Source organism: Sipha flava, unplaced genomic scaffold (assembly GCF_003268045.1).
Source record: "Sipha flava isolate LNK unplaced genomic scaffold, YSA_version1 252_pilon_pilon, whole genome shotgun sequence".
Classification (NCBI taxonomy): domain Eukaryota; kingdom Metazoa; phylum Arthropoda; class Insecta; order Hemiptera; family Aphididae; genus Sipha; species Sipha flava.
In genome coordinates this window covers 872,861-884,869 of record NW_020272904.1, presented here as the reverse complement: position 1 = coordinate 884,869, position 12,009 = coordinate 872,861, and positions in this window count along the sequence as shown.

Here is a 12,009-nt window from a genome sequence, read left to right as displayed (position 1 = left end):
AGAATGAAAAATATGGAAGCTAAATACTTGTTAAGAATGTTACTTTCAACGTGTTTATGTTATAGGTACTTTGAACTTGACTTCTCAAAAACGTTTATTGACTTCACCAATATATTTTATCAGTAGTCATGTTTTTTGCAAGTAATATGAAATCATGACTCGGAGTATGAAAAGAATACACATATTACAGTCAAATAATTTATACATATGAAAATTACAGTTTTATAGTTTGGGTCTATTGACAAGACGTCTGAAATTAAGTAGGTACCTTCAAAATGTGTGAAGGTATTATATTTCAAGCGGAATCGAAGTATGCGTCAAGCACTGAATTTAAACTTTCATTTTATTTCATCCTACAAACATATTTCGTTAGCTTCTCTAGACTACATTCTAATTCGAGAGAGAGCAAATGGGTATTTCGCGAGTGACGTCAATGTATGATATGCGGCAGATGTTTAAACGTTTTCGAATTAAAATACACATGCATTCTAAAATTCGTATAGAAATATTCCAATTTCCGTAAATACAACTAAAACATTTTTTGACGCGCATTTTTGTATAAACTAGAAATTAACATTTTTTCAGTCGTAGAATATGTGTTAACAATATTTCGTCATAAGATTTGACCTTAACAAAAATTTTTTTTTTGATATAGGTAATGAAATAATAAATTATGATTATACAATTATAAAACCTACGTATATAATTTAATACATATATTATTACAATGTATCATAATATTGTACGAAATAACCAATATATTTGTTGATAGTAAAATGATTAGTCGTTCTGAATATTATTTTATGATTTCATTAAAACCGCAGATTACAATAATTTTCTTTTCATTCGCGGTAAAATATTATTAGTATATAGCCAGTAGGCATTTGCTACTTAGATTCCTGTAAACAATTATGTGTACGAAATTCGTACATGTAATAATTATTTATTCGTTCTACGAATAAAGTATCATTTGATTTGTCTATACGTATTATCCATTTTCAATACATTCAGCCACTGCGTGTATACCATAATAATATGTAACATTGTGTAACGTTAAATTACTTTATCGAATATGTTAAAAAAAAAAGAATTAATCTGGTTACGAACCTATTAAAAACAAGAAAAAATGTAATTTTTTTCTATTGACTATCTAAACAAGAATGCAGGTTTAGACGACGAAAATGTTTGACATCCGTTTTAATGTACTGTTGTAGACACAACACAATACTGTAAATACAAAAATCCATTAGTGGAATTAAAATATCCTAAGAATTAAATTTTTTTCGAACTAATAAACTTAGTTTCGTAGTAGGTGATACAAACGTTTTACTTTATGCATTCACCTCAGGTTGTGGTTTTTTTGTTAAGTGCAATTTAAAACGCATTAATTTTGTACATAGGTAGTTCAAAAGTATATAATTATATAAATGCATACTTTTCTGTACATCATTATAATTTGATGATTTGTACGTTGTATCAATATAAATACCTATGGTCAATATAAAATATAGGAATAATAAATTACAATTTATAATTATAAAAATAATGTCTGACGTGAATTGTTAAACTAGGTTATTTAATTCATGAGACGGATTTTAGCTTAAATTTACCATATTGTAACCGTATATTGGTATTTGATTTTTTTATGTTTATACTATAAAACTTATGTAAATGCTATTAGATAAATCGATTACTGGTCAAAGAGATAAAGTCGGTTTTCGATACACATTAAAACGCTACAATGATATTATTTTTAAAGAAGGTATATAATATTATAATACAACTATGTTCATAATGTGAAATGACCTTTGCGTAAAGGCACCTCAGAAGTTATCTGTTTAATATAAAATATATTATTGACAGTACCCAATATTATATTCGATTATTATTTGAAAACGATATCATCACAAAACTGTAAAGTTTAAACAGATATCTTATTTATGGGTTAAATATATTTTTTAACGTGTGTTCGGACCAACTATGATTGGTACACTTATTATTAAGAAATAACTAACACAGGTATAAACACATATTAAATATACGAGATACAAAACTTAGATACATATAGATATGAGTAAATTAATTTACAAAACAATAGTTATTTTTCTCAACAAAACATTTCGTCCTCATTTTATTATTTCACAAAAATTCTACTCGTTTTTTTTATCTTTTGCACTACACGATTCACATTTCAAAGCTGTCAAATTACGGACCGACGGAGGATAATATTATTATACTCCCACCGTCCGTTCAACAGCTAGACAATTCGTACAGCAATCGTAATATGACCCGACCTCAAACGGTACATCCGTCGGAGGCAAACACATCGGAACCGACCGAAAAGAAATAGCAATATTCCTACGAGTTATATTCTGTACGCATCAGTAACGTAAAATATGAAATATTTAAAATCCGTGATTCAATAACGCGTTTATCATGAGCGTTTACTTTACCTGCACACTTATAAACACGACTGTTCGTCGCAACAGGTTCACAACTCCTCTAACAGTTTTATTAAGACATAACTTGTCGTGAAAAATCGCTGTAAATTGACGGAAACGAAACGCTACAAGACGCAGCGAATATAATGTCGATATGTTCACGTGTCGCGTTAAGACGTATGGTTTTGATTTGTACAGGATTAAGCCTAGCGGAAAGTTAGAACAGACATCAACGATTGTTATGCACGAGATTTAAACACGATGCATAGTTTTTTATCGTACAACGTAATCGTTTTGCTCGATTCGTGTCGACGGTTGCGATTGAAATATTGCGGATGGACGTTACGCGTGTCGGATGCGTAAGGTCCACGTCTGCGAACAAAACGACGAACACGTGTTCGCGAACAAGATTCGTGTGTAAACGAATGGGCGAACTTGAAAACGTTCTATCGAACAAATCGGCGATCCGTCAGCTATCGGTATTTCGTCGTAAAATCAAAGGACGTTACGCGAACACGTTACGACAGGTATGGACACGTCTTCGAACGTTATCACGAACACACGAAATCAAACAATTATTATCCATAATCAGTTTTTAAGTTTAGCTACACGGCGAACCCACGCGAACATATACACGTATTTTTCAGTTGTTCGGCGGACAGTTCGTCGAACTGTACGTCGTTTTGTTGCGTTAGTGCGGACGCGGCTTTAAATCATTCGGTCTCTCGTTATTATTCTGATAAATATTTCTTTTTATTTATATTTGATTATGTGTACGCGCGTGTACATGATATAGTTCATTTAAAAAGCGAAATTCGTTCGACGAGCGTAAATACGCTTAGAACCACTTGCGAATAGTGTGCAGTAATTTACAGTGCGTTTGAGAAAGTTTGGAAACTCGACATTTATCGCGGTGAGAATCACATACGCGTATAATAAACGACCGATAAAACAACGCGCTATAGGAGCACATTCGCGATAGTTGAACGAGTACATTTGATTAATTTAACCTTTAATCGTTTTTATCTTATACGACATCCGCTGAAACTTTAGGGTTAGCTTTCTATAGATTCCCTTGAAAACATGCGTATTATGTACAGTGGGTTCGCAACGTTAAAAATACATGTTCTAGAAGTATAATGTTGACAATAACACACGATTGAAAAATTATTTAAATTCACGAACTCTACGGATTTTGTTTATACTAAAAAAAGTTTACAAAATGCAAAATACAAGTATTATAGTTTACCGATCTAGTGATATCAATAACTCAAAAAATGCCTGATAACAAACTCGAGTTATGAAACATGTAATCGATACATGCAAATATTCGAGGTTCATTAAAAATGCATTTTAACATCGCATGAGAAAATAAAAATAAATTGCATAGTTCGTTTAATATTGGAATGTAAGTGGTTTCTGAAAAATTAAATGATTTTATATAACTTTGACAGCTATTAATTTTAGTCTTACATTTTTGGCATATATATATAACACTGTTAATGGTTAGAAATAAGTACAACTTTCAAAAATAAGGATTTCTCGACCTGTTGACCAGAAATAATGCGAACAGTTTCGACTTTGGAATCGTATATAACGGTAAATGAAAGAAAAATAAAATTTATTTTAGTGTTCCATTTATTATTTTCAAGCTAATTGCAAGATAAAATCACGGGATAAGCTTTTTATATATAAGGTCTGCGGCAGACAACTTCTTCAGATACTGTAACATCAAATGAGAGGACATTCAGTAAATTAAAATTAGCGAAGGCATTTCTCAGATCGACAATGAATGATGACCAATTAAATTCCTTAGTAATATTAGGAATAGAAAAAGATATTGTGGACCAATTTAACATTAATAAATTAGCACAACAGTGGTCAACATTAAAAGAACGTAGAATAGAGATTTTAGTATTTAACTTTTAATTTTTTTACAAGTTTAATTTTTAATAAAAAAAAAAAAAAATTGGTTACGTTTTAAAAATTTATAATATATATTTGTATGTATAATATGTATGAAATATTTGTATTTGAGATGGAAAATCAAGATTAAGTTAGTTTTATTGTATTTTTATTCCATACAGTTATATACAGTGTATAAAACTAAAATTTACTGTTTTAACATACAGATATCTAACACATTAAAGATTTTGAAAGAAGTTATTCTGCAGAATCAATTATTTTATGTTATTTTTTAAAGCCATAAAATTGAGTAATTGATAAATAATATTGTAAGGACTAAGGGTCTTTTAGGTTACTAAGCTGCAGGCCCAGTAAACTCTTTATCCTGTCTTGACCTACACCATATTGGAATTGACTTCTAACAGTTTTTATTAATAATGATTGTTTATTTCAATTATTTAAAGTGTTTAATGTCTTAGTTAATGACATCGAAGAAGACTTTTGTATTAGGGTACAAATACGGATTGTAAAATGGTAAACGTGCCATAGTTACGATACCGACGTATGATTGGTTTTATTTGTCGTTAAGTATGAGGTCCTGACGGTTTATTTTTCATAACAAATATTCATCTTAGTTACCGTTGTTATTGTTTATTGTTTTAGTTTTATTTTCACGTATTACATTTAAGTAGAATTATATTGTGCAATATATTGTGATTACCAATAACATAAGTCACCAGTTATCGATGTCAAGAGGGATCATATCACAATTTTTACGTTCAAAGAAGATTGTTTTTGGGTTCGTATTATTATTTAATACTTTTGGATTATGGTTTAGTTTAGTTATATAAGTAATTTTTAGAAAATAATTACAGACGAATATTTTTTATTTTTTTAGTAAAATCATCAATAGTTACGTAGTATGAATTTAAAATATAATTTAAAAGATTATCAATCTGTTTTAAGCAGGGCTTGTATTTGAAAAAAAAATTTTGTTTTACGTTATTTACAATCAAAACGTTACACAAATTTTGGGTTTATCGTTATTCAAAATTTAAACGTTATTCAACTTTTGTGTTTATCGTTATTCATAATTAAAAAGCATTTAGATACCTGTTATAAAAGTACACATGCCGCAAATTAAAAGTGACTATGACCTTTTTTTGGGGACATGATTTCCCTATTTTGAGTTTTAAGTAGGTATTGTATAATTTTATTTATTTTATTATATTTATTTAATTAAATGGGTTAGGTAATCCAATTACATATTATTTATAAAATATAGGGTACAGTGATACAGATTAAATTACAATACATAGGTAGTTTGTAAAGAAATGGAAACAAGTTAAATGATAAAACAATATGATAATAATTAATCTTAAGAGTAATAAATAATAATGTATTATTAATTTAATAAATTGCCTAGGCTCTAAGGACTTTATAATAAAATAATAAATATAAAAAAAAAATTATGATTATTATTTTGAAATTTTGAATTTCAACTATGAATTAACTAATATAAAGAAAACGTATGCACGTTAAAACTATAAGTATATTAGTATAAAATATAAATATTAAACATTTGACAACAATTAGACAAACACTGACGAGTGACGACTGAACAAATCTGAGCAAACTGAACACCGAATACAATAGTTGAATAACTTGAATGGTATAAATTTCGACCGTAGTACAGATAGTACAGTACAATATTATCAGGGTATAACTATTATTAGCTATTGGTAATTAAATTATTCTATTAATACCTTCTTATTAAATTTTAAAATAATATCTAATACGGGATCTCCCGGATAGGTCGGATACGGAATAAAATTAATTTTTGGATTGAATAAATAATTGAATACTACCAAGTATTATTAAATAATTGGAAATTAATTATTTCGTTTAATGGAATACAATATATACCGTTTTGCAATATGTTTTGTTTAATGATATATCATATATTTTGTTAAACGTTACGTTTTGTTTTGTGTTATTTATTTATTTATGTTTATCGTTTTCTGTTATAATTACGCTTACAAATTTCAATCGTTTTTTATCAAATATAACGTTATTATAACGTATGCAAGCCCTGATTTTAAGCAATGTTTAATTTTTTTATTATTATGTATGTATGTTACGGGCAACATATTAACATTTGAACAATGTCGTGTCGAAATTAGCCGTATACTACAATTTTATACATATTATTTTATTTTATTGAAAAATTTTAAAACACTTGAAAACTACACGCTCTTAAATTATAAATATTACGCACATGTTATGATATGCGCCTAAGCATTCATATATTTTTTAAAATTGAATGTATAATTAAATAATTATAATATTCGATAGCCATTAAATATAATAATAAGTCATAAATATTAAAGATAAGATATTACACACACACGCACATACATACATACAACATCATATATAAGGAATATAGTTTTTTTAGTTAGGGAAGACGCATTCTTGTTGTCCTTTTGTATAGATGGTCAAAGGCGAATTTAAAAGAGACTATGCTGATTGTCTATGCAGAAAGATATAATTAGTTGTAAAACGTTCTGTAAAAATTTAAAATACGTGTATTAATTATTTGTGTATTTTACGTGTAAAAAGAAGTTTAAATAAAATTATTAAACGTGAGTAAAAGAAAAAAGTTATTAATATTTTAAAGTACGAATTGGTTACCTTATCTCATTCCTTAAACGTCGACCACGGTTTTCAACAGGCAGGTCAATACAATCACCGTAGAGGTAATATTAAATATTTATAATATAATAAGTAATAATTTAAAAAAAACATATAAATACTTTACTCATAAATTATCATATAAATACTTTCATTTTTAAATCATTACACACATAAGCGTGTCTCCGGATCATGTAAACGCACAACTAGTATTGTTTGACTTTTATTGTACTATCAACTAATGCTAGTTTAATGTTATGATTTCAATAAGACGACGTTTAAAATTTTAGTAGGAATTAAGAATATTTGTAATAATATTTGTATATGTATTGCTAGGTGATAATGTTTTTTTTCGAAATTTGAAGTTTGTATTTTTTTTTTCTTTGGGTAACTCACTATAATTGTCTACTAAAAAAAGTCTGGACACACCTATGATTACGCAGATGTGTGAAAATAGACTTACTATAGTTCAACCACATGCATTGCATAGCATATACAATTACAACTCAAATGTTATCGCATTAAATCAAATACTAAATATTCATATATTTTAGGGTATAATTAAGATTCAGTTCGGTCTTCAGATTAGCCTCAGCTCGTAAATATGATTTGACACGTTTCTGAATATTTGTTTGGTCTACTTATGACCGATTTCTTATTGTTCTCTAATTTTTCATTAATTTTTCTTAAGTACGAAACAAATATTGTCGTGTGTAATTTGACAAATTGTTTGCACTAATGTTTTCGTTTGGCTTACCATTAAATATTTCCAAATAAGTAAGAACTTTCTCCAGTGAAGTCGATGTCTGTTTCATAAAATATTTGTGTAAAAATAATATCTGAATATAATTGCAATAAAGATCGAGTTAACTGAGTTAACTGAGTTATAACAGTCTTTTACACAAAATTCAAAAGTCTATAACGTGTACATTCAGAACCGGTGTACCCTTTTCACTACGGGATCATCCACATCAATTAGACACTACATCCGCAATACGTAAGGATCAGAACCGCTGAATTTCTCCGAGATGGGAAAATCGTAACTCGTAAATTTTTTCACAGGTTCATCAATTTTCAAATTAAGATTTTTTATTTTCAATCGATAACTTATACGAATATTAAAAACAGTAAAATAATGTACTAACCAGCCAAACGTGATTAAGAAAAAAATGATTACTATTATTATTATTGTCATGTGTTACCGCTAGACAGTAGACAATTATAACAACAGTGCAACTGTCAGTTCGACCATTAACCATTGTAAGACGTGCTCTTGAATTTAAACGTTTCGCCTTGCAGTCGTATCATGTTTACATTAACTAAACTTTCGTACATCGTTTGCAATGAGGATGAGAAATTCTTTTACGACGATCTGAAAACTGTGCCAATCGAAGTGGAACAGTGTTGCATGGATGCACTGAGCTACGTTAAGAACCATACAGACGAAACGAGCAACGAGGCGTCAACTTTGCCCTATGATAATTAAAATGAGAGAGAGAGAGAGAGAGAGAGAGAGAGAGAGAGAGCAATGAAAAACAATACATGACAATGACGGTGGAAATGTTGGTTTTAAATTGTATTTTTTCTCATGGTCGTCCTTCGCAGCAGTCATATACGGCAGTGGTTCTTCACCGACGTCGTTGATCGAGGAAGCAGCGTTAAACGGTCATCTGGATTGTATGAAGTTCGCCGAGAAGTGCCGTTTCCCGTGGACCGCCGACGTGTGCGAGCAAGCGGCGTGCAACGGGCACCTAGAGTGATTGGCGTACGCGCACCGCCAGGGATGTCCGTGGTCGGAGCAAACGTGCGAGAACGCCACCGCGAACGGTCAGCTGGAGTGTCCGGCGTACGCGCATGAGAACGGATGCCCGTGGGACGCGGTTAGGTTAACCTAACCTAACCTAACCTTACCTAGCCGCGACGCCGCTTTCCGCGGCCAGCTGGAGTGTTTGCGGTACGCGCACGAGCACGGGTGCCCGTGGGGCGAGAGCACGTGCAGTGCCGTCGCGACCAACGGTCAAGCCGCGTGCCTGAAGTACGTGGTGGATAACGGTTGCCTGTGGGACGCGGACTTATGCCGCGACGCTGCTGCCCTCGGGCGCCTGGAGTGTTTGCGATACGCGCACGAACACGGGTGTCCGTAGGACCAGTTCACGTGCGATAGCGCCGCGGACAATGGCCACGTGGAATGCCTCATGTACGCGCTGAACAACGGTTGCGCGTGAGCCACGGCCCTGTGCCCGACGGCCGCCGAAAAGGAGCGCATCGAGCGCTCGAAGCGCGTTCGCGACGAAGCTTTTTCGTGGAGTCGCACCGCGTGGTGACGCGCCTGTTGCGAGAGTAATCTATTCCATTTAACAGCCATATTTGTATTATTATTTTGAATATCAAGGAGCTACATAAATTAACAATATTTTATTTTTTTGGAAAACTGAATATAATAAATATATGAAAAAATAAATAAATATTTGTCCGGTATTTTCAACACCGAAAGATAGTAATCCAGTGTGCGATTATATTTAATAACTATATTTAGTATTTGTTAAAATGTCGGCAACTTGTATTTCTATTTTCTATTCGTTATTATAGACCGTGATGTCGAAGCGTGAACGAATTGCGACTGATATTGTTATAGAAAGTTTGAGCAAAAATCAAAAAAAGGCGAGAAATGTGTGGGAACGCAAACGACTTCAAAGAAGAAAATCGTACGGTGTATCGAAGTGTTTCACCCCTCACCAATATATCTTTATATTTTGGTTATTATGGATTCTAAATATTAGTTTCGGGGTTTCCCCTACAGTGCACTATTTTTTAAAATTTGGTTTCATAATAGATGTTGTAATTTTGAAGCTTATAAAAATAAAATCATTTTAAAAATACCAGAAATCAAACACCAAACTGTAAACTGTTAACTTAATCATCAAAACAGCAGACAGTCTATTAATCACACTGTTGACACTTATTTCGGACATTTTCAGACCGGCACATTGGCGTAACTTCAAAATTTGGGCCCGGGAGCGAATTTTTCAGCGTCCCCCCTCCTCATCTAGGTATAAATATTAAAAATATCTGATGGGGTACATTCACCTTACTAAAATTATTTTAAAATTTTTTTAAATATTATTGTTTATATTATTAAATATATCTTTTTTTTTCACTAACATGAAATATTAATTTTTATAAAAGTAACAGTAACGTAGCGCGAAAATGAAACAATGAATATACTGAAATATCACTACATTGTTATCGTTTTTCAACTTCGGTGGTGATAGGGAGAGGCGGTTAGTCTACCCTATAGGATCTGAGCATTTTTACAAAATACACAAAATATTTTAGAGACAGTTGAAAATAACGTAGAACTGTTAAAACCGAACAAAATTTATACAGCACATACTCGTAAAATGATCGTTTAATTCGAATGCACCTTAGTTTATGTCTAAACTATGTGGAGACAGTTCCCCTCCAGCCGTCTCTCTATTGCTTCGTTAGTCATTTCCTAAGTATGAGACGAAGTAATTGAAAATTGTTGAAATCACAATCCATATAAAATAATGTGAAATAATTTTTTTATTGAAGGTTAACAATAAAATAATATAAAAAAATTTACTCAAACCGCTTTGACATACAGATTTGCGAATACTACCAGACAGTTGTGAATAATTTGTGATTTCGGTTTCGGTAGTCACTTGAATCGATATATTAGTATTTATTTTTTTTACCAATCCCTCAGCGTATTATGAAGTTGACTTCTACAAAAAAAAAAAAACAAATATTTTACGCTTATACGATCAATATTCAATTAGTGGAACACCATTTGAAATTGCTTTAAATGTTTGGTACTACTTTAAATTGGAAAAATTAGAGAAGGAAGATAATAGCAGCTTTAAACATTCATCTTCACACCTTGCGGACGTTTCCACGACACTCGTTTGTGACGACCGAGGGTTTCTTGTTTCCAATGTTCGGAACGTTCTCTTAAAAATCGAACTTTCACATTCAACGCATTAAAAAATAAATTTTTCGCGTTCATGTTTATTTTTTTAAAGTGAATAACACGTTCATTTGGCCGCTCATTTAAATTTTTTTATTTTATATTTATCAGGTGTGGATACAAGGGGGAGGTCTATGAAGGCTAAAGCCCTCCTCCCCCTAAGATATTAGGTAAAACCATATCGGATGTAGGTACTTAAAATATTTAAAAAATTAGACGTAAGAAAGACTTCGTAGAAATCGACATACGCAACGAATTATGGCAGTAACTCACTTTAATAGACCCCCTTTTTTCATTTCTAGATTCGTGCCTGGTATTTATGAAGTTAAGTATATTTTAATTTATGTTCAAAACCAATACTTAAACGTATTATAAACAGTATTTGTTGTTTATAAAAATATTTATAAAATTGTAAATAAATTTGAACTTTCCAAAAATCGTTCAAATTCATAAAAAATATAAAAGTCGTTGATGTTCGCGTGTCGTTCACGTTGTATGAACGACGTTCTTTCCAAACACGCTGCTTGTTTCTCAGTTCCACAACATAAAACTTTTAATACGCTAGCGACACGGTGCACGTATTACAGTCGATGGTATTTAAATAGGTTAGAATCGACCCGAGCGGCCACGACTTCACGATAAAACGACGTATACGTACGATCTAGATAAATATTGCGGTTTACGAGTTAGGCGCTAACCAATACTAGATTCGCATTATGAATCGGAAGTAGCGTTTTTTTGATCTGCTTTAGAGTCACCTTCGTCGCAGGGGTGTATTTAGATAGGGGCCATGGGTCCCGTTGCCCAGAGCAGCATATTTTTAAAGATTTAGAGGGGCGGAAATTTTTATTTCGTACTTTACACAATTATACAACTTACGAAAATGATTTAGCAACGTGTTTTCTAAATGAGTGTGTACAATTTTAAGGCCATATAAAAAATATTGAAGTTAAGCTTACAACAATACAGATGTTACAG